Source organism: Alosa pseudoharengus, unplaced genomic scaffold, assembly GCF_046254945.1.
Source record: "Alosa pseudoharengus isolate Yale_2024_CS ecotype anadromous, Long Island Sound unplaced genomic scaffold, YU_APseudo_1.1 YU_APseudo_1.1_scf_25, whole genome shotgun sequence".
In the NCBI taxonomy this organism is placed as follows: Eukaryota; Metazoa; Chordata; class Actinopteri; order Clupeiformes; family Clupeidae; genus Alosa; species Alosa pseudoharengus.
Genome location: NW_027468696.1, coordinates 896847 through 920979, shown reverse-complemented (window position 1 = coordinate 920979; position 24133 = coordinate 896847). Strand labels below are relative to the sequence as shown.

At 35.6% G+C, this 24133-nt stretch overlaps 1 protein-coding gene and 1 long non-coding RNA gene across 2 annotated transcripts in view; both read left to right on the top strand.

Moving 5' to 3' along the window:
• The window catches only part of LOC143099188 (NACHT, LRR and PYD domains-containing protein 3-like), a 120957-nt gene that overhangs the window by 10867 nt on the left and 85957 nt on the right, over positions 1-24133 (top strand). The window lies entirely within an intron of this gene.
• Positions 18171-20322, top strand: LOC143099159 (uncharacterized). Its single transcript, XR_012981415.1, has 2 exons — positions 18171-19476; positions 20074-20322. It is a non-coding gene; the product is annotated as an uncharacterized LOC143099159 (long non-coding RNA).

The following is a 24133-nucleotide window of genomic DNA, read 5'->3' as shown; positions in this document are numbered from 1 at the left end:
TAACCATGGCAACGAAATGCTGCAATCAGACGTATGGCCATAAGCTGTCAAAGCAAGTTTCACGTCTAGCCAAGCGGCAACATTCTAATTTGAACAATGAAGCCTACCCGGAAATGCAAAAAATTGCAATACATCGAAAATCCGCTAGGGGCAGGTCCCAAAAGGGAGCAAATGTCCATAGACCCCCATGTTAAAATGTCCGTTTTCACAGCATAAATTCATGCTTTTACAGGTTGGTCCCATGGACTTTTATTACAGTGCATGAAAATGCACTGTACTGTTCTTCCTAGGCTTCTTCTTCTTCTTCTTCTTATTAGAGTGCATGAAAATGCACTCTACTGTTCTTCCTAGGCTTCTTCTTCTTCTTCTTCTTCTTATTATTCTTCTTCTTCTAACGCAGTTAATGCAGCTTCAACCGTTTAACGTAGAAACTTCATTTAAACTGCGTTGCGTAGGTCTTACTTATGACATGTGGGCTTTGTATTTTTCATCTTTGTAACTTTTATACTTTTTAAACTATTAATTAAAAACTGCTCAAAATTTCCCCATAGACTTAACATGGGCTGATGACATCACAATGGACTAACTAGAAAAGCATTTCCTGAAGGAAATACAGTGCATGAAAATGCAAAAAATATGATGTAAAATATCATACAGAGTAAAAACAAACTATATTGGTTGCTAGGTAGATGAGGTTTAATATAGTTGGAGTGACTGAACAGTTAAATAGGTGGATAGTTTATATGGTTAAATGATTTGCTTGGAAGATAAGGTTTAATATAGTTGGAATGATTGAACGGTTAAATAGGTGGACAATACTTAACTTAGTTAACTTAGCTAATGCATTTTTAGTAGTTAGCAATGCTAACATGCTAACTATGTTAACCATGTGACTTAGCTAATCTAGCTAATCATTTTTAGCAGTTTTGCTAACTATGCTAACTAGCATGTTAACATGCTAGCATGCTAACTATACTAACCATTTTACTTAGCTAACTTAGCTAATCATTTTTAACAGTTTTGCTAAAAATGCTAACTAGCATGCTAACATGTTAGCATGCTAACTATGCTAACCATGTGACTTAGCTAACTTAGCTAATCATTTTTAGCAGTTTTGCTAAAAATGCTAACTAGCATGCTAACATGCTAATTATGCTAACCATGTTACTTAGCTAACTTAGCTAATCATTTTTAGCAGTTTTGCTAAAAATGTTAACTAGCATGCTAACATGCTAGCATGCTAACTATGCTACTTAGCTAACTAGCTAGATAGATAGATAGATAGATAGATACTTTATTGATCCCCAGGGGAAATTCAAGGTCTCAGCAGCATACATAACACACAACCACATTCTTTAACATCAGAAAGAGTAATAAAGTATATAATATAAAAACACAACTAAGCAATAAGGACATTAGAAGATAAAGAATGCTAAATATACTAAAAATACTAATAGCTACAGTGGGTAGGAGTCATAGTTGATGACAAGTAACAGTTACAATGGCTGAACAGTTAAAAAGTTCAGTAGTTTAAAGGCTTAAATTGTTTAACAGTGAAATATTGTAGTGAGGACTTTTACTTTGAAACAGTTTTTGGCAGAGGAAGCAGTTGAACAGGATGTGTAGTCTTAATAGGGCCAGTTTGTATGCTTAAAGCCTGAGACTGGCAGTTGATGCAGCTGGCCCGAACACCTGCCATAGGATTCTAATTGCTTAACGGCAGTCTTAATAGAGCCATATTGTATGCTTAAAGCCTGAGACAGAGTATATAGTTTAAAAGTTAAATGTAGATAGTGTAATGGATGTTGATAGACAGAAAGTTGAATGGATGTTGATAGGCAGATTGTTTAATGGATGTTGATGGATAGTTTAATGGGTGGATGAGTGAATGGTTTGAAGAGGATGAATGGATAGAAAGTTGGAGGAAATGTGTCTTATATCCTTGTACAATGGAGAGACAGAGAGAGTTGGTCTAGTTCAGTAGAAAGCAGTTGATACAGGTGCAATCAGTTGAACTGATTCTTTGATGGGGCCTAGATGAGCAGCTGGAAGATGATACCAGGTGCAAATCAAGTTAATTAGTCCATTGTGATGTCATCATCCCATGTTAAGTCTATGGGGAAATTTTGAGTAGTTTTTAATTAATAGTTTAAAAAGTATAAAAGTTACAAAGATGAAAAATACATAGCCCACATGTCCTAAGTAAGACCTACGCAACATAGTTTGAATGAAGTTTCTACGTTAAACGGTTGAAGCTGCATTAACTGCGTTAGAAGAAGAAAAATAATAACTAGAAAAGCATTTCCTGAAGGAAATACAGTGCATGAAAATGCAAAAAATATGATGTAAAATATCATACAGAGTAAAAACAAACTATATTGGTTGCTAAGTAGATGAGGTTTAATATAGTTGGAATGACTGAACAGTTAAATAGGTAGATAGTTTAAATGGTTAAATTATTAAAGTAGATAGTTGACGATAATTGACAGTTGGAATGGCTCTAATGTTTGCTAGTAGTTATGCTAACTATGTTAACAAAGATAATAATATTAACCAAGTTACTATGCTAACTAGCATGTTAACAATGTTAAAATGCTAATTATGTTAACCATGTTACTTAGCTAACTTAGCTAATCGTTTTTAGCTGTTTTGCAAAAAATGCTAACTAGCATGCTAACATGCTAGCATGCTAACTATGCTAACCATGTGTCTTAGCTAACTTAGCTAATCGTTTTTAGCTGTTTTGCAAAAAATGCTAACTAGCATGCTAACATGCTAGCATGCTAACTATGCTAACCATGTGACTTAGCTAACTTAGCTAATCGTTTTTAGCTGTTTTGCAAAAAATGCTAACTAGCATGCTAACATGCTAGCATGCTAACTATGCTAACCATGTGACTTAGCTAACTTAGCTAATCATTTTTAGCAGTTTTGCAAAAAATGCTAACTAGCATGCTAACATGCTAGCATGCTAACTATGCTAACCATGTGACTTAGCTAACTTAGCTAATGGTTTTTAATAGTTTTGCTAAAAATGCTAACTAGCATGCTAACATGCTAACATGCTAGCATGCTAACTATGCTAACCATGTTACTTAGCTAACTTAGCTAATCATTTTTAGCAGTTTTGCTAAAAATGCTAACTAGCATGCTAACATGTTAGCATGCTAATTATGCTAACCATATTACTTAGCTAACTTAGCTAATTGTTTTTAGCAGTTTTGCTAAAAATGTTAACTAGCATGTTAACATGCTAACTATGCTAACCATGTGACTTAGCTAACTTAGCTAATCATTTTTAGCAGTTTTGCTAAAAATGCTAACTAGCATGCTAACATGCTAGCATGCTAACTATGCTAACCATGTGACTTAGCTAACTTAGCTAATCATTTTTAACAGTTTTGCTAAAAATGCTAACTAGCATGCTAACATGCTAACTATGCTAACCAAGTAACTTAGCTAACTAGCTACAGTGGGTAAGAGTCATAGTTGATGACAAGTAACAGTTACAATGGCTGAACAGTTAAAAAGTTCAGTAGTTTAAAGGGTTAAATTGTTTAACAGTGAAATATTGTAGTGAGGACTTTTATTTTGAAACGGTTTTTGGCAGAGGAAGCAGTTGGACAGGATGTGTAGTCTTAATAGGGCCAGTTTGTATGCTTAAAGCCTGAGACTGGCAGTTGATCGATCCAGGTGGCCCGAACACCTGCCATAGGATTCTAATTGCTTAACGGCTCTATTGTGATGTCATAATCATAATGTTAAGTCAATGGGGAAATTTTGATAGTTTTTAATTAATAGTTTAAAAAGTATAAAAGTTACAAAGTTGAAAAATACATAGCCCAATTGTCCTAACTAAGACCTACGTAACAAAGTTTGAATGAAGTTTCTACGTTTAACGGTTGAAGCTGCATTAAACGCGTTAGAAGAAGAAAAATAAGAATAAGAAATTTTGGAAGAACAGTATAGTGCATTTTCATGCACTATAATAATAATAAGAAGAAGAAGAAGCCTAGGAAGAACAGTACAGTGCATTTTCATGCACTGTAATTAACTTGATTTGCACCTGGTATCATCTTCCAGCTGCTCATCTAGGCCCCATCAAAGAATCAGTTCAACTGATTGCACCTGTATCAACTGCTTTCTACTGAACTAGACCAACTCTCTCTGTCTCTCCATTCTACAAGGATATAAGACACATTTCCTCCAACTTTCTATCAATTCATCCTCTTCAAACCATTCACTCATCCACCCATTAAACTATCCATCAACATCCATTAAACAATCTGCCTATCAACATCCATTCAACTTTCTGTCTATCAACATCCATTACACTATCTACATTTAACTTTTAAACTATATACTCTGTCTCAGGCTTTAAGCATACAATATGGCTCTATTAAGACTGCCGTTAAGCAATTAGAATCCTATGGCAGGTGTTCGGGCCAGCTGCATCAACTGCCAGTCTCAGGCTTTAAGCATACAAACTGGCCCTATTAAGACTACACATCCTGTCCAACTGCTTCCTCTGCCAAAAACTGTTTCAAAATAAAAGTCCTCACTACAATATTTCACTGTTAAACAATTTAACCCTTTAAACGACTGAACTTTTTAACTGTTTAGCCATTGTAACTGTTACTTGTCATCAACTATGACTTCTACCCACTGTAGCTAGTTAGCATGGTTAGCATAGTTAGCATGCTAGCATGTTAGCATGCTAGTTAGCATTTTTTGTAAAACTGCTAAAAATGATTAGCTAAGTCACATGGTTAGCATAGTTAGCATGCTTACATGTTAGCATGCTAGTTAGCATTTTTTTGTAAAACTGCTAAAAATGATTAGCTAAGTTAGCTAAGTCACATGGTTAGCATAGTTAGCATGCTAGCATTTTTAGCAAAACTACTAAAAATGATTAGCTAAGTAAGCTAAGTCACATGGTTAACATAGTTAGCATGCTAGCATGTTAGCATGCTAGTTAGCATTTTTTTGTAAAACTGCTAAAAATGATTAGCTAAGTTAGCTAAGTCACATGGTTAACATAGTTAGCATGCTAGCATGTTAGTTAGCATAGTTAGCATAATTGCTAAACATAATTAGCTAAGTTAGCTAAGTAAAATGGTTAGCATAGTTAACATGCTAGTTAGCATAGTTAGCAAAACTGCTAAAAATGATTAGCTAGGTTAGCTAAGTCACATGGTTAACATAGTTAGCATGTTAGCATTGCTAACATGCTAGTTAGCATAACTACTAAAAATGAAAACATTAGCTAAGTTAACTAAGTTAAGTATTATCCACCTATTTAACCGTTCAATCATTCCAACTATATTAAACCTTATCTACCAAGCAAATCATTTAACCATATAAACTATCCACCTATTTAACTGTTCAGTCACTCCAACTATATTAAACCTCATCTACCTAGCAACCAATATAGTTTGTTTTTACTCTGTATGATATTTTACATCATATTTTTTGCATTTTCATGCACTGTATTTCCTTCAGGAAATGCTTTTCTAGTTCTTATTACAGTGCATGAAAATGCACTGTACTGTTCTTCCTAGGCTTCTTCTTCTTCTTCTTCTTCTTCTTCTTATTATAGTGCATGAAAATGCACTATACTGTTCTTCCAAGTCTTCTTATTCTTACGATTATTACAGTGCATGAAAATGCACTGTACTGTTATTCCAAGGCATTTTATTATTATTACAGTGCATGAAAATGCACTGTACTGTTATTCCAAGGCATTTTATTATTATTACAGTGCATGAAAATGCACTGTACTGTTATTCCAAGGCATTTTATTACAGTGCATGAAAATGCACTGTACTGTTATTCCAAGGCATTTTATTATTATTCTTCTTCTAACGCACTTAATGCAGCTTCAACCGTTTAACGTAGAAACTTCATTCAAACTATGTTACGTAGGTCTTACTTAGGACATGGGTGCTATGTATTTTTCATCTTTGTAACTTTTATACTTTTTAAACTATTAATTAAAAACTAATCAAAATTTCCCCATTGACTTAACATTATGATTATGACATCACAATACGGCCGTTAAGCAATTAGAATCCTATGGCAGGTGTTCGGGCCAGCTGCATCAACTGCCAGTCTCAGGCTTTAAGCATACAAACTGGCCCTATTAAGACTACACATCCTGTCCAACTGCTTCCTCTGCCAAAAACTGTTTCAAAATAAAAGTCCTCACTACAATATTTCACTGTTAAACAATTTAACCCTTTAAACTACTGAACTTTTTAACTGTTCAGCCATTGTAACTGTTACTTGTCATCAACTATGACTCCTACCCACTGTAGCTAGTTAGCATGGTTAGCATAGTTAGCATGCTAGCATGTTAGCATGTTAGCATGCTAGTTAGCATTTTTTACAAAACTGCAAAAAATGATTAGCTAAGTTAGCTAAGTCACATGGTTAGCATAGTTAGCATGCTAACATGTTAGCATGCTAGTTAGCATTTTTTACAAAACTGCTAAAAATGATTAGCTAAGTTAGCTAAGTCATATGGTTAGCATAGTTAGCATGCTAACATGTTAGCATGCTAGTTAGCATTTTTTACAAAACTGCTAAAAATGATTAGCTAAGTTAGCTAAGTCACATGGTTAGCATAGTTAGCATGCTAACATGTTAGCATGCTAGTTAGCATAGTTAGCAAAACTGCTAAAAATGATTAGCTAAGTTAGCTAAGTCACATGGTTAGCATAGTTAGCATGCTAACACGTTAGCATGCTAGTTAGCATTTTTAGCAAAACTGTTAAAAATGATTAGCTAAGTTAGCTAAGTAACATAGTTAACATAGTTAGCATGTTAGCATTGCTAACATGCTAGTTAGCATAACTACTAAAAATGAAAACATTAGCTAAGTTAACTCAGTTAAGTATTATCCACCTATTTAACCGTTCAATCATTCCAACTATATTAAACCTTATCTACCAAGCAAATCATTTAACCATATAAACTATCCACCTATTTAACTGTTCAGTCACTCCAACTATATTAAACCTTATCTACCTAGCAACCAATATAGTTTGTTTTTACTCTGTAATATATTTTACATCATATTTTTTGCATTTTCATGCACTGTATTTCCTTCAGGAAATGCTTTTCTAGTTATTATTATTCTTCTTCTAACGCACTTAATGCAGCTTCAACCGTTTAACGTAGAAACTTCATTCAAACTATGTTACGTAGGTCTTAATTAGGACATGTGAGCTTTGTATTTTTCAACTTTGTAACTTTTATACTTTTTAAACTATTAATTAAAAACTAATCAAAATTTCCCCATTGACTTAACATTATGATTATGACATCACAATACGGCCGTTAAGCAATTAGAATCCTATGGCAGGTGTTCGGGCCACCTGTTTCAACTGCCAGTCTCAGGCTTTAAGCATACAAACTGGCCCTATTAAGACTACACATCCTGTCCAACTGCTTCCTCTGCCAAAAACCGTTTCAAAATAAAAGTCCTCACTACAATATTTCACTGTTAAACAATTTAACCCTTTAAACTACTGAACTTTTTAACTGTTCAGCCATTGTAACTGTTACTTGTCATCAACTATGACTCCTACCCACTGTAGCTAGTTAGCATGGTTAGCATAGTTAGCATGCTAGCATGTTAGCATGCTAGTTAGCATTTTTTACAAAACTGCTAAAAATGATTAGCTAAGTTAGCTAAGTCACATGGTTAGCATAGTTAGCATGCTAACATGTTAGCATACTAGTTAACATTTTTTACAAAACTGCTAAAAATGATTAGCTAAGTTAGCTAAGTCACATGGTTAGCATAGTTAGCATGCTAGCATGTTAGCATGCTAGTTAGCATTTTTTATAAAACTGCTAAAAATGATTAGCTAAGTTAGCTAAGTCACATGGTTAGCATAGTTAGCATGTTAACATGTTAGCATGCTAGTTAGCATTTTTTATAAAACTGCTAAAAATGATTAGCTAAGTTAGCTAAGTCACATGGTTAGCATAGTTAGCATGCTAACATGTTAGCATGCTAACATGTTAGCATGCTAACATAGTTAGCATGCTAACATGTTAGCATGCTAGTTAGCATAGTTAGCAAAACTGCTAAAAATGATTAGCTAGATTAGCTAAGTCACATGGTTAACATAGTTAGCATGTTAGCATTGCTAACTACTAAAAATGCATTATCTAAGTTAACTAAGTTAAGTATTGTCCACCTATTTAACCGTTCAATCATTCCAACTTTATTAAACCTTATCTTCCAAGCAAATCATTTAACCATATAAACTATCCACCTATTTAACTGTTCAGTCACTCCAACTATATTAAACCTCATCTACCTAGCAACCAATATAGTTTGTTTTTACTCTGTATGATATTTTACATCATATTTTTTGCATTTTCATGCACTGTATTTCCTTCAGGAAATGCTTTTCTAGTTATTATTCTTCTTCTAACGCAGTTAATGCAGCTTCAACCGTTTAACGTAGAAACTTCATTCAAACTATGTTGCGTAGGTCTTACTTAGGACATGGGGGCTTTGTATATTTCATCTTTGTAACTTTTATACTTTTTAAACTATTAATAAAAAACTATTCAAAATTTCCCCATAGACTTAACATGGGCTGATGACATCACAATGGACTAATTAACTTGATTTGCACCTGTATAATCTTCCAGCTGCTCATCTAGGCCCCATCAAAGAATCAGTTCAACTTATTGCACCTGTATCAACTGCTTTCTACTGAACTAGACCAACTCTTTCTGTGTCTCCATTCTACAAGGATATAAGACAAATTTCATCCAACTTTCTATCCATTCATCCTCTTCAAACCATTCACTCATCCACCCATTAAACTATCCATCAACATCCATTAAACAATCTGCCTATCAACATCCATTCAACTTTCTGTCTATCAACATCCATTACACTATCTACATTTAACTTTTAAACTATATACTCTGTCTCAGGCTTTAAGCATACAATATGGCTCTATTAAGACTGCCGTTAAGCAATTAGAATCCTAGGCCAGGTGGCCAGGCCACCTGCACCCTATCAGTTTCTCAGGCTAACCTTTTAAACTATCCAGCTATTTGACTGTTCAGTCAGTCCAACTATATTAAACCTCATCTACCTAGTTCAGTCATTCCAACCATATTAAACCTCATCTACCTAGCAAATAATTTAACCTTTTACACTATCCACCTATTTAACCGTTCAGTCATTCCAACTATATTAAACCTCATCTACCTAGTTCAGTCATTCCTATATTAAACCTCATCTACCTAGTTCAGTCATTCCAACTATATTAAACCTCATCTACCTAGCAAATAATTTAACCATTTGAATCCTATGGCAGGTGTTCGGGCCACCTGCATCAACTGCCAGTCTCAGGCTTTAAGCATACAAACTGGCCCTATTAAGACTACACATCCTGTCCAACTGCTTCCTCTGCCAAAAACCGTTTCAAAATAAAAGTCCTCACTACAATATTTCACTGTTAAACAATTTAACCCTTTAAACTACTGAACTTTTTAACTGTTCAGCCATTGTAACTGTTACTTGTCATCAACTATGACTCCTACCCACTGTAGCTAGTTAGCATGGTTAGCATAGTTAGCATGCTAGCATGTTAGCATGTTAGCATGCTAGTTAGCATTTTTTACAAAACTGCAAAAAATGATTAGCTAAGTTAGCTAAGTCACATGGTTAGCATAGTTAGCATGCTAACATGTTAGCATGCTAGTTAGCATTTTTTACAAAACTGCTAAAAATGATTAGCTAAGTTAGCTAAGTCATATGGTTAGCATAGTTAGCATGCTAACATGTTAGCATGCTAGTTAGCATTTTTTACAAAACTGCTAAAAATGATTAGCTAAGTTAGCTAAGTCACATGGTTAGCATAGTTAGCATGCTAACATGTTAGCATGCTAGTTAGCATAGTTAGCAAAACTGCTAAAAATGATTAGCTAAGTTAGCTAAGTCACATGGTTAGCATAGTTAGCATGCTAACACGTTAGCATGCTAGTTAGCATTTTTAGCAAAACTGTTAAAAATGATTAGCTAAGTTAGCTAAGTAACATAGTTAACATAGTTAGCATGTTAGCATTGCTAACATGCTAGTTAGCATAACTACTAAAAATGAAAACATTAGCTAAGTTAACTCAGTTAAGTATTATCCACCTATTTAACCGTTCAATCATTCCAACTATATTAAACCTTATCTACCAAGCAAATCATTTAACCATATAAACTATCCACCTATTTAACTGTTCAGTCACTCCAACTATATTAAACCTTATCTACCTAGCAACCAATATAGTTTGTTTTTACTCTGTAATATATTTTACATCATATTTTTTGCATTTTCATGCACTGTATTTCCTTCAGGAAATGCTTTTCTAGTTATTATTATTCTTCTTCTAACGCACTTAATGCAGCTTCAACCGTTTAACGTAGAAACTTCATTCAAACTATGTTACGTAGGTCTTAATTAGGACATGTGAGCTTTGTATTTTTCAACTTTGTAACTTTTATACTTTTTAAACTATTAATTAAAAACTAATCAAAATTTCCCCATTGACTTAACATTATGATTATGACATCACAATACGGCCGTTAAGCAATTAGAATCCTATGGCAGGTGTTCGGGCCACCTGTTTCAACTGCCAGTCTCAGGCTTTAAGCATACAAACTGGCCCTATTAAGACTACACATCCTGTCCAACTGCTTCCTCTGCCAAAAACCGTTTCAAAATAAAAGTCCTCACTACAATATTTCACTGTTAAACAATTTAACCCTTTAAACTACTGAACTTTTTAACTGTTCAGCCATTGTAACTGTTACTTGTCATCAACTATGACTCCTACCCACTGTAGCTAGTTAGCATGGTTAGCATAGTTAGCATGCTAGCATGTTAGCATGCTAGTTAGCATTTTTTACAAAACTGCTAAAAATGATTAGCTAAGTTAGCTAAGTCACATGGTTAGCATAGTTAGCATGCTAACATGTTAGCATACTAGTTAACATTTTTTACAAAACTGCTAAAAATGATTAGCTAAGTTAGCTAAGTCACATGGTTAGCATAGTTAGCATGCTAGCATGTTAGCATGCTAGTTAGCATTTTTTATAAAACTGCTAAAAATGATTAGCTAAGTTAGCTAAGTCACATGGTTAGCATAGTTAGCATGTTAACATGTTAGCATGCTAGTTAGCATTTTTTACAAAACTGCTAAAAATGATTAGCTAAGTTAGCTAAGTCACATGGTTAGCATAGTTAGCATGCTAACATAGTTAGCATGCTAACATGTTAGCATGCTAACATAGTTAGCATGCTAACATGTTAGCATGCTAGTTAGCATAGTTAGCAAAACTGCTAAAAATGATTAGCTAGATTAGCTAAGTCACATGGTTAACATAGTTAGCATGTTAGCATTGCTAACTACTAAAAATGCATTATCTAAGTTAACTAAGTTAAGTATTGTCCACCTATTTAACCGTTCAATCATTCCAACTTTATTAAACCTTATCTTCCAAGCAAATCATTTAACCATATAAACTATCCACCTATTTAACTGTTCAGTCACTCCAACTATATTAAACCTCATCTACCTAGCAACCAATATAGTTTGTTTTTACTCTGTATGATATTTTACATCATATTTTTTGCATTTTCATGCACTGTATTTCCTTCAGGAAATGCTTTTCTAGTTATTATTCTTCTTCTAACGCAGTTAATGCAGCTTCAACCGTTTAACGTAGAAACTTCATTCAAACTATGTTGCGTAGGTCTTACTTAGGACATGGGGGCTTTGTATATTTCATCTTTGTAACTTTTATACTTTTTAAACTATTAATAAAAAACTATTCAAAATTTCCCCATAGACTTAACATGGGCTGATGACATCACAATGGACTAATTAACTTGATTTGCACCTGGTATCATCTTCCAGCTGCTCATCTAGGCCCCATCAAAGAATCAGTTCAACTGATTGCACCTGTATCAACTGCTTTCTACTGAACTAGACCAACTCTCTCTGTGTCTCTACATTCTACAAGGATATAAGACACATTTCATCCAACTTTCTATCCATTCATCCTCTTCAAACCATTCACTCATCCACCCATTAAACTATCCATCAACATCCATTAAACAATCTGCCTATCAACATCCATTCAACTTTCTGTCTATCAACATCCATTACACTATCTACATTTAACTTTTAAACTATATACTCTGTCTCATGCTTTAAGCATACAATATGGCTCTATTAAGACTGCCGTTAAGCAATTAGAATCCTATGGCAGGTGTTCGGGCCAGCTGCATCAACTGCCAGTCTCAGGCTTTAAGCATACAAACTGGCCCTATTAAGACTACACATCCTGTTCAACTGCTTCCTCTGCCAAAACCTGTTTTAAAATAAAAGTCCTCACTACAATATTTCACTGTTAAACAATTTAACCCTTTAAACTACTGAACTTTTCAACTGTTCAGCCATTGTAACTGTTACTTGTCATCAACTATGACTCCTACCCACTGTAGTTAGTTAGCTAAGTTAGCTAAGTAACATTGTTAGCATAGTTAGCATGTTAGCATGCTAGTTAGCATTTTTAGCAAAACTGTTAAAAACGATTAGCTAAGTTAGCTAAGTCACATGGTTAGCATAGTTAGCATGTTAGCATGCTAGTTAGCATTTTTAGCAAAACTGCTAAAAATGATTAGCTAAGTTAGCTAAGTCATATGGTTAGCATAGTTAGCATGTTAGCATGCTAGTTAGCATTTTTAGCAAAACTGCTAAACATGATTAGCTAAGTTAGCTAAGTAACATTGTTAGCATAGTTAGCATGTTAGCATGCTAGTTAGCATTTTTAGCAAAACTGTTAAAAACGATTAGCTAAGTTAGCTAAGTCACATGTTTAGCATAGTTAGCATGTTAGCATGCTAGTTAGCATTTTTAGCAAAACTGCTAAAAATGATTAGCTAAGTTAGCTAAGTCATATGGTTAGCATAGTTAGCATGTTAGCATGCTAGTTAGCATAGTTAGCAAAACTGCTAAAAATGATTAGCTAGGTTAGCTAAGTCACATGTTAACATACTAAAAATGAAAACATTAGCTAAGTTAACTAGGTTAAGTATTATCCACCTATTTAACCGTTCAATCATTCCATCTCTATTAAACCTTATCTACCAAGCAAATCATTTAACCATATAAACTATCCACCTATTTAACTGTTCAGTCCCTCCAACTATATTAAACCTCATATACCTAGCAACCAATATAGTTTGTTTTTACTCTGTATGATATTTTACATCATATTTTTTGCATTTTCATGCACTGTATTTCCTTCAGGAAATGCTTTTCTAGTTCTTATTATTTTTCTTCTTCTAACGCAGTTAATGCAGCTTCAACCGTTTAACGTAGAAACTTCATTCCAACTGCGTTGCGTAGGTCTTACTTAGGACATGTGGGCTATGTATTTTTCATCTTTGTAACTTTTATACTTTTTAAACCTTTAATTAAAAACTACTCAAAATTTCCCCATAGACTTAACATGGGCTGATGACATCACAATGGACTAATTAACTTGATTTGCACCTGGTATCATCTTCCAGCTGCTCATCTAGGCCCCATCAAAGAATCAGTTCAACTGATTGCACCTGTATCAACTGCTTTCTACTGAACTAGACCAACTCTCTCTGTCTCTCCATTCTACAAGGATATAAGACACATTTCCTCCAACTTTCTATCCATTCATCCTCTTCAAACCATTCACTCATCCACCCATTAAACTATCCATCAACATCCATTAAACAATCTGCCTATCAACATCCATTCAACTTTCTGTCTATCAACATCCATTACACTATCTACATTTAACTTTTAAACTATATACTCTGTCTCATGCTTTAAGCATACAATATGGCTCTATTAAGACTGCCGTTAAGCAATTAGAATCCTATGGCAGGTGTTCGGGCCAGCTGCATCAACTGCCAGTCTCAGGCTTTAAGCATACAAACTGGCCCTATTAAGACTACACATCCTGTTCAACTGCTTCCTCTGCCAAAACCTGTTTTAAAATAAAAGTCCTCACTACAATATTTCACTGTTAAACAATTTAACCCTTTAAACTACTGAACTTTTCAACTGTTCAGCCATTGTAACTGTTACTTGTCATCAACTATGACTCCTACCCACTGTAGTTAGTTAGCTAAGTTAGCTAAGTAACATTGTTAGCATAGTTAGCATGTTAGCATGCTAGTTAGCATTTTTAGCAAAACTGTTAAAAACGATTAGCTAAGTTAGCTAAGTCACATGGTTAGCATAGTTAGCATGTTAGCATGCTAGTTAGCATTTTTAGCAAAACTGCTAAAAATGATTAGCTAAGTCATATGGTTAGCATAGTTAGCATGTTAGCATGTTAGTTAGCATTTTTAGCAAAACTGCTAAAAATGATTAGCTAAGTTAGCTAAGTCACATGGTTAGCATAATTAGCATGCTAGCATGTTACCATGCTAGTTAGCATAGTTAGCAAAACTGCTAAAAATGATTAGCTAGGTTAGCTAAGTCACATGGTTAACATACTAAAAATGAAAACATTAGCTAAGTTAACTAGGTTAAGTATTATCCACCTATTTAACCGTTCAATCATTCCATCTCTATTAAACCTTATCTACCAAGCAAATCATTTAACCATATAAACTATCCACCTATTTAACTGTTCAGTCCCTCCAACTATATTAAACCTCATATACCTAGCAACCAATATAGTTTGTTTTTACTCTGTATGATATTTTACATCATATTTTTTGCATTTTCATGCACTGTATTTCCTTCAGGAAATGCTTTTCTAGTTCTTATTATTTTTCTTCTTCTAACGCAGTTAATGCAGCTTCAACCGTTTAACGTAGAAACTTCATTCCAACTGCGTTGCGTAGGTCTTACTTAGGACATGTGGGCTATGTATTTTTCATCTTTGTAACTTTTATACTTTTTAAACCTTTAATTAAAAACTACTCAAAATTTCCCCATAGACTTTACATGGGCTGATGACATCACAATGGACTAATTAACTTGATTTGCACCTGGTATCATCTTCCAGCTGCTCATCTAGGCCCCATCAAAGAATCAGTTCAACTGATTGCACCTGTATCAACTGCTTTCTACTGAACTAGACCAACTCTCTCTGTGTTTCTCCATTCTACAAGGATATAAGACACATTTCATCCAACTTTCTATCCATTCATCCTCTTCAAACCATTCACTCATCCACCCATTGAACTATCCATCAACATCCATTAAACAATCTGCCTATCAACATCCATTCAACTTTCTGTCTATCAACATCCATTACACTATCTACATTTAACTTTTAAACTATATACTCTGTCTCAGGCTTTAAGCATACAATATGGCTCTATTAAGACTGCCGTTAAGCAATTAGAATCCTAGGCCAGGTGGCCAGGCCAGCTGCACCCTATCAGTTTCTCAGGCTAACCTTTTACACTATCCACCTATTTGACTGTTCAGTCAGTCCAACTATATTAAACCTCATCTACCTAGTTCAGTCATTCCAACTATATTAAACCTCATCTACCTAGCAAATAATTTAACCTTTTACACTATCCACCTATTTAACCGTTCAGTCATTCCAACTATATTAAACCTCATCTACCTAGTTCAGTCATTCCAACTATATTAAACCTCAACTACCTAGTTGTCATTCCAACTATATTAAACCTCATCTACCTAGCAAATAATTTAACCATTTGAATCCTATGGCAGGTGTTCAGGCCACCTGGATCTCAACTGCCATTCTCAGGCTTTAAGCATACAAACTGGCCCTATTAAGACTACACATCCTGTTCAACTGCTTCCTCTGCCAAAAACTGTTTCAAAATAAAAGTCCTCACTGCAATATTTCACTGTTAAACAATTTAAGCCTTTAAACTACTGAACTTTTTAACTGTTCAGCCATTGTAACTGTTACTTGTCATCAACTATGACTCCTACCCACTGTAGCTAGTTAGCATGGTTAGCATAGTTTAGCATACTAGCATGTTAGCATGCTAACATGTTAGCATGCTAATTAGCATTTTTAGCAAAACTGCTAAAAATGATTAGCTAAGTTAGCTAAGTCATATGGTTAGCATAGTTAGCATGCTAGCATGTTAGCATGCTAGTTAGCATTTTTTATAAAACTGCTAAAAATGATTAGCTAAGTTAGCTAAGTAACATGGTTAGCATAGTTAGCATGCTAGCATGTTAGCATGCTAGTTAGCATTTTTTACAAAACTGCTAAAAATGATTAGCTAAGTTAGCTAAGTAACATGGTTAGCATAGTTAGCATGCTAGCATGCTAGTTAGCATTTTTTGCAAAACTGCTAAAAATGATTAGCTAAGTTAGCTAAGTCACATGGTTAGCATAGTTAGCATGCTAACATGTTAGCATGCTAGTTAGCATAGTTAGCATTATTGCTAAAAATGATTAGCAAAGTTAGCTAAGTCATGTGGTGAACATAGTTAGCATGCTATCATGTTAGCATGCTTGTTAGCATAGTTAGCATAACTGTTAAAAAAGATTAGCGAAGTTAGCTAAGTCACATGGTTAGCATAATTAGCATTTTAGCATGTTAATTAACATAGTTATCATAACTAATAAAAATGATTAGCTAGGTTAGCTAAGTCATATGGTTAGCATAGTTAACATTTTAACATTGTTAGCATGCTAGTTAGCATAGTAACTTGGTTAACATTATTATCTTTATTAACATAGTTAGCATAACTACTAGCAAACATTGGAGCCATTCCAACTGTTAGTTATCGTCAACTATCTGCCTAAATAATTTAACCATTTCAATGATCAACCTATTTAACTGTTCAGTCATTCTAACTATATTAAACCTTATCTACCAAGCAAATAATTTAACCATATGAACGCATCATATTTTTGCATTTTCATGCACTGTATTTCCTTCAGGAAATGCTTTTCTAGTTATTTTTCTTCTTCTAACGCAGTTAATGCAGCTTCAACCGTTTAACGTAGAAACTTCATTCAAACTATGTTGCGTAGTAACTCTTTGTAACTTTTATACTTTTTAAACTATTAATTAAAAACTACTCAAAATTTCCCCATAGACTTAACATGGGCTGATGACATCACAATGGACTAATTAACTTGATTTGCACCTGGTATCATCTTCCAGCTGCTCATCTAGGCCCCATCAAAGAATCAGTTCAACTGATTGCACCTGTATCAACTGCTTTCTACTGAACTAGACCAACTCTCTCTGTCTCTCCATTCTACAAGGATATAAGACACATTTCCTCCAACTTTCTAGCCATTCATCCTCTTCAAACCATTCACTCATCCACCCATTAAACTATCCATCAACATCCATTAAACAATCTGCCTATCAACATCCATTCAACTTTCTGTCTATCAACATCCATTACACTATCTACATTTAACTTTTAAACTATATACTCTGTCTCAGGCTTTAAGCATACAATATGGCTCTATTAAGACTGCCGTTAAGCAATTAGAATCCTATGGCAGGTGTTCGGGCCAGCTGCATCAACTGCCAGTCTCAGGCTTATGCATACAAACTGGCCCTATTAAGACTACACATCCTGTTCAACTGCTTCCTCTGCCAAAAACTGTTTCAAAATAAAAGTCCTCACTACAACATTTCACTGTTAAACAATTTAACCCTTTAAACTATTGAACTTTTTAACTGTTCAGCCATTGTAACTGTTACTTGTCATCAACTATGACTCCTACCCACTGTAGCTAGTTAGCATGGTTAACATAGTTAGCATGTTAGCATACTAGCATGTTAGCATGCTAGTTAGCATTTTTTGCAAAACTGCTAAAAATGATTAGCTAAGTTAGCTAAGTCACATGGTTAGCATAGTTAGCATGCTAGCATGTTAGCATGCTAATTAGCATTTTTTGCAAAACTGTTAAAAATGATTAGCTAAGTTAGCTAAGTCACATGGTTAGCATGCTAGCATGTTAGCATGCTAATTAGCATAGTTATCATAGCTAACCTAGCTAATCATTTTTATTAGTTATGATAACTATGCTAATTAGCATGCTAACATGCTAGCATGCTAACCATGTGACTTAGCTAACCTAGCTAATCATTTTTATTAGTTAAGTCATATGGTTAGCATAGTTAACATTTTAACATTGTTAGCATGCTAGTTAGCATAGTAACTTGGTTAACATTATTATCTTTGTTAACATAGTTAGCATAACTACTAGCAAACATTGGAGCCATTCCAACTGTTAGTTATCATCAACTATCTGCCTAAATAATTTAACCATTTCAATTATCAACCTATTTAACTGTTTAGTCATTCCAACTGTATTAAACCTTATCTACCAAGCAAATAATTTAACCATATGAACTCATCATATTTTTGCATTTTCATGCACTATATTTCCTTCAGGAAATGCTTTTCTAGTTGTATTTGTTGGTAGTTCCCGAGTGCCTGACAACTGTGAGGGGGGTGAATTTTTTTCTAACTCGTTCGTTTAGATCGCATTTAGATATTAAATGTATGAATAATTAAGGGCGTGGTCAACTTGATTGACGGCTGGTGTCGAGGCAGCAGACGACGTCACTAGCTGAGTGGAGGAAACTCTTGTCTTGGCTGTGATCCTACACACCACATCCTTTCTGAAAATGTTTATTCAAATATCTGACATAAAATGGGTTGCTATTAACTGAAGCCTACTAACCGACACTTTTAAGAAGACTTCGCTCCAGTTTTTCAGGTAAGTGACATTCCACTACTATTTCACGTAGATGTTAGCATTATAACATCCATGTTAGTGGGCACTACGTTAGCGTCAAATCATTTCAAATAAGTTTATGTCGAAAATGATGACCGAATGGCTGAAGCACACACATACATTTAGTTAACTTGAATAAAGTTAACGTTAGTGAAAACCGATTGTGCTCCCGTTGTGAGTTAGCTTAACGTTTGCCATACTAGCCAGGTGTTTGAGTCAATGATCAGACAGCTGTAACGTTAAGCACGTTAACGTTAGTTCACAAACATACTGGGGTAACAAAGCATGTGTTCTCGTCAAAAAACTTTTTGTAAATACTCTCTGTGTGAATGCTTAGTCCGTTGTCAATTTATATAGTCTTTGGGTTGTCACATTTAAGATAGAAAAGCGTTCGTTCAGATGATAACTTCAGCCGAAGCATTAGCTAACGTTAGTGGAGGTAAAATTGTGAACCACTATGAACCATTGAATATACGTTGAACATGGAGCTGATAACGAGCGATAACGTTTTGATGCCGTTTATTTGTTAAACACAAATTTGAAACAACACTTCTTGTCTATGCAAAGTTTCCCTGTAGGTGATCCAGACAGGCTGGGTGCTGGAGAGGGCTCTGGACTCCTAACTTCACTTCTCGTCTGTGCAGTCGACTCAGAAGCATCACTTCAGTACTGATTCCGTGGTACTTTGACATTTTTCATACATTTCAATGGAGCAACCTACTGGATTCAATAGGCCTAGCTGTCTATTCCAGACATGGTTAGCACATTGAACAAACATGAATGCATTTCAGACATTTAGAGTGGCCTTTTATTGTGAGCAGTCCGGGGCACATCTGTGCAATAATTATCATGACCTCTTTTGATAAGTCACACATGGAAAGTAGCCTTTAAATCAGCAGGTTTTGGTTGGATACAGATTGGATAATTAATATGAATATGGCATCAGTGACTGGCTATTGTTTGACTGGATCTTGGCCTAACTGTTAATAACTACCTCAATGGGGTGTAGATATGAGCTTACACTGTTCCACTGAAAACATTAAAATACAAGAAATGGTTGAACTTTGAATACACCAAATTTGGTTTTGCTTATTGCCTGCATAAACAGGACATGTGCAAATAGTTGAATACGCCTGTCCTGTCCCCATTCAGCTAAGTGTTCTGTGAGTTTGTTCATTATACATATTGGGAGTATTTTTTAGCTTAATTTGTGAGCACTTGTTCATAGTTTGCAGTAAGTTCAAGGATGTGACATATACCAGTTTTTCTGTTTTCAGATCTGGAACATTTTGAAATCCTACCAGATGGGGCACAAGTCATTGAGCAGTGGCAGCTTCTGACTTTGTTCACCAGCAGACCCCTTGATTACCTTTATTTACAGCATTTGCATCTGTCAGTCTTTAAAGTGATCTAATATATATTGACTATGTACTAGCTTAGTACATATTAGTTTTTGTTATTTTAGTTTCACAAATTCAGTGGTTACCTGTAATGCTCAAGATATACAAGTAAAAAAATCACCTTTACTTCTGCATCTGGGTCTTCAATTCAACCTACTGACAAGCTGACAGATTTGTATAAATGTTTTTGAGAGCACAGGCAAATTGGTTTGATAGATAGATAGATAGATAGAAAGATAGATAGATATAGATAGATACTTTATTGATCTCCAAGGGGAAATTCAAGGTCTCAGTAGCATACAGACATCACACACAACATGCACTTACAGCAGAAATGGTAAATATAAGTATAAACATATAACAAAACTCCACTGTACAATAGACAGTTGAAGATAAGCAAAACTAACAAAACTAAATACTGGCATGAGTTTTAATGTAATTCACAGTTTAGAAAAGTTCCATAAACATTAACAAGTTCAAGTTCAGTGCCATCAACAGTAAGTTTGCTTTCTGATATTTAAAGAACAGAAATGGGTTTGGCATAAGTAAAGGGTAGGTGTAACATTCATCAATAGACATAAAGTGAAATGTACTGTATAGTCTCAATGGGTTCAATATCACCACACCCCAGCCAAACCACTTCACCTGGACCTCTAGTTCCAGGTTAAGAGCATGGACATTCTTGCCGCCTCCTCCCCATGGTGAACTGCCAAAACAGAAAGGTAAACATTTTATTAGTCATACCTACTTACAATATAATACAATAATGCAAACCAACACCACTTGTTGTAATCAACAAAAGTACAGTTGTTATACAATGCTGTAGCCTAGTACTATTGTGCGATTTGAAATGGGTCTTCATTGACAAAGTACACTAATATTGGCATTGTTATGCCAAACACCGGACACTGTAACTGGATTTAACGTTTTGATAATAGCCTGACAAGGGGAAATAAGGCAAGCTAACCGAACATGAACGCTGGATCGTGAAATGGCCACCGATGAGAAATTTCAATGTCATCTTAGACCAAACTACCACTGACAACTTTAGAGCAATATAGCGATTTCAAAACGTGATATTAAGAGTTAATCAAAAATAATGAATGATGTACAAGTTAACTAATACCCTACGATTTTGTTAGCTATCAATTCACACCATACGTTGACAGAATACAGCGAGCTGGCTGATGTTATCGTAAATTAATTAACGTTACAATGTTGGCTGCCACTGAGGATATGAGATGGATAACGTTAATTACAAAACAATAAAGGTAAAGATAAATTTTTGTCAGTATGAGTTGCTGAACCTGTAAACTGCTAAGTAAGTTACTCTACGTGAGTTGGTGAACCTGTAACGCTAAATTACTCTATGTTATTTGACCGTAACTTCAGCAAGGAAGGGATAGCTAACGTTAGTTTATTTTACCTAGAAGCTAGAATCTGCAAACTCAACTCTTCATTCTCAACTTTTCAACCGTTCACCCGAATATAACCTTTCAGCATACAACATTAAAAAGTGCCTGAACATGGCATTAAGAAACATACATGAACTTCACGTTAGCAGATCAAACTTACCAGCAATGTTACAGCAACGTCTGTGCCAGTCCATCTTGTAGGCCTAACGAGGCGGGTTCACCGGCTTGCTCAGTCTCATACAAAGCCCCGCCCTTTTAACCATATATGGATTGGCTAGGAGGTAGGTGGGGTTAGGATTTCCCAAGGTTTTCCAAGATGGCGCCGCCCATACCCCCCATAAACGGCTTCATAACCGTTCTTCAGAAAATCTATGGGTGACGTCACAGACACTTTGTCCATATTTTTTACAGTCTATGCGTCTAGCACGTCAAAAGTTACAAGGCAAAATGCATTTTTGCTAATTGCAGTGACCCTAGAGGTCAAAGGTCACAAAATTTCTTCGGCATTCACCTGATGGGGTCATGAGTCCATGTACCAAGTTTGGTTTTGATACATGCAACGATTGCTGAGATATGAGCTCACTTCCTGTTTGGCGGCTTCGCCACAAATTTCGATTGGATGTGACGGGCGAACGCTTCTATCAATTGTTACAGAAATAAATGAAGTGACAAGGCATGGTCTGAAGATGGTCTGTGCCAATTTTGGTGAAGATCAGATGAAATTTGTGACCTGTGCGAAATTGTTGGTGTTTTTGATCGATCAAATCAAATATGGCGGCCGAATAAATTATATTGATGTGACAAGTTGCCCTCAGTTGACCTAAGGACCTTTCACAGTATTACCAGACACCACTAGTACAATTTAATTCTAAGCACAGCAGCAGCTACAGGCCAAAAGGCATGTTTGTGAATTACAGCGCCCCCTAGAGGTCAAAGGTCACCAAATTTCTTGAGGGTCCTCCTGATGGGGTCATGAGTCAAGGTGGTTTTGATACATGCAAGGGTTGCTGAGATATGAGCTCACTTCCTGTTTGGTGGCTTTGCCGCAAATTTTGATTGGCTTTTACGGGCGAACGGTAATACTTCCGAAGACACTTTTGTGAGGCTTGGTCTGAAGATGATCTGTGTCAAATTTGGTGGGAATCAGAGAAAGTATGTGACCCCTGATACATTTTAAGTGTTTTTGATGAAATCCAAAATGGCGGAAAATCCATCATGGCTGAAAATGACGTCATAGGGTGCGTTGAACTCGGCTTGGTCCAAGGATTCCAACAATACCTGACTTTTGAAAATCGGACCAACAGGTCAAAAGTTACGTGCATGAACGCACGTCCAACTTTGGCCTGTTGGTGGCGCTAGAGGGTTCGAGTTGCCGACATGAAACTTGGTGACATGAATCATGGGACCGTCCCCAATCAGTGTGCCAAATTTCCCAACTTTTTACCATACGGTTCTATGGGCTGCCATAGACTCCCATTGCATATAATAATAATAGGAAAACGTAGGAACACAATGAGGTCCTCGCAGCTTCGCTGCTTGGCCCCCAACTACTCATTGTTAACATGTAAATGAAATGTAACGTTTCATTGTGAATCAAATTAAAATGTTCTCCTCTTTGCAAACGTAGCCTATGGTGACAGATTAATTTAATAATGTTGCAAAGTTGGGCTACTGCATCAATCCATAGGCCTGTTTCATTAGGCTACTAGGCTATTTGTTTTGCCTTACTCTTTATTCATTTAGGCTAGGCCTTTTTATTCAGTTATTAATCATCTTCCGTCCTTCGCACTACTTGTGTAGCGCACGCATTCTCCGACCTGTCACCTGTCACTCATCATCGGAAGAGAGGTGTTTGGAATTCCCGCGTTACAATCGTCAGCCAATCAAGGTGGTCACTTCAGTCAAGCTCGTGCATGAGTAATGACGTCATCTATACCCACGAAGACTCACTCCTAGTTTAGGAGTTGTCTGAAAGGCTTTGTGAATAACTTTTAAGAGAAAACTCCAAGCTAAAATCTTTAAGTGCGATTTAGGAGTAACCTACTCCTAGTAGTAAGATAAAAGCCTTTGTGAGTAGCCTACGGCCCCAGTTATTCATCATCTTCCGTCCTTGTGTAGCGCACGCATTCTGAGACCTGTCACCTGTCACTCATCATCGTAAGGGAGGTGTTTGGAATCATGCCCGCGTTCCAATCAGCCAATCAAGGTGGTCACGCTTGCCCATTTACCCAAATTAATGGTCGAATATTACTGATGATCATTGTTATTTAAGAACATGCAGTGTGCGTAGGGTACCAAAAACATCTTGCTCGTAAAAAAGCATCATAACGCACATTCTGGCGGGTATGTTATTTACTGTAGGCTGCGCAAACCACATGCCTTTATTTTGGGCAAGCCTGCATTCATTCAATCATTCATTCATTCAACCTTTATTTATTCTCGGAGGGTCATTGAGGGAAGCCCTCATTTTCAATGAAGCCGAGATTACAGAAGCGAAGCAAAGCGCTCCACAAACAAGACAA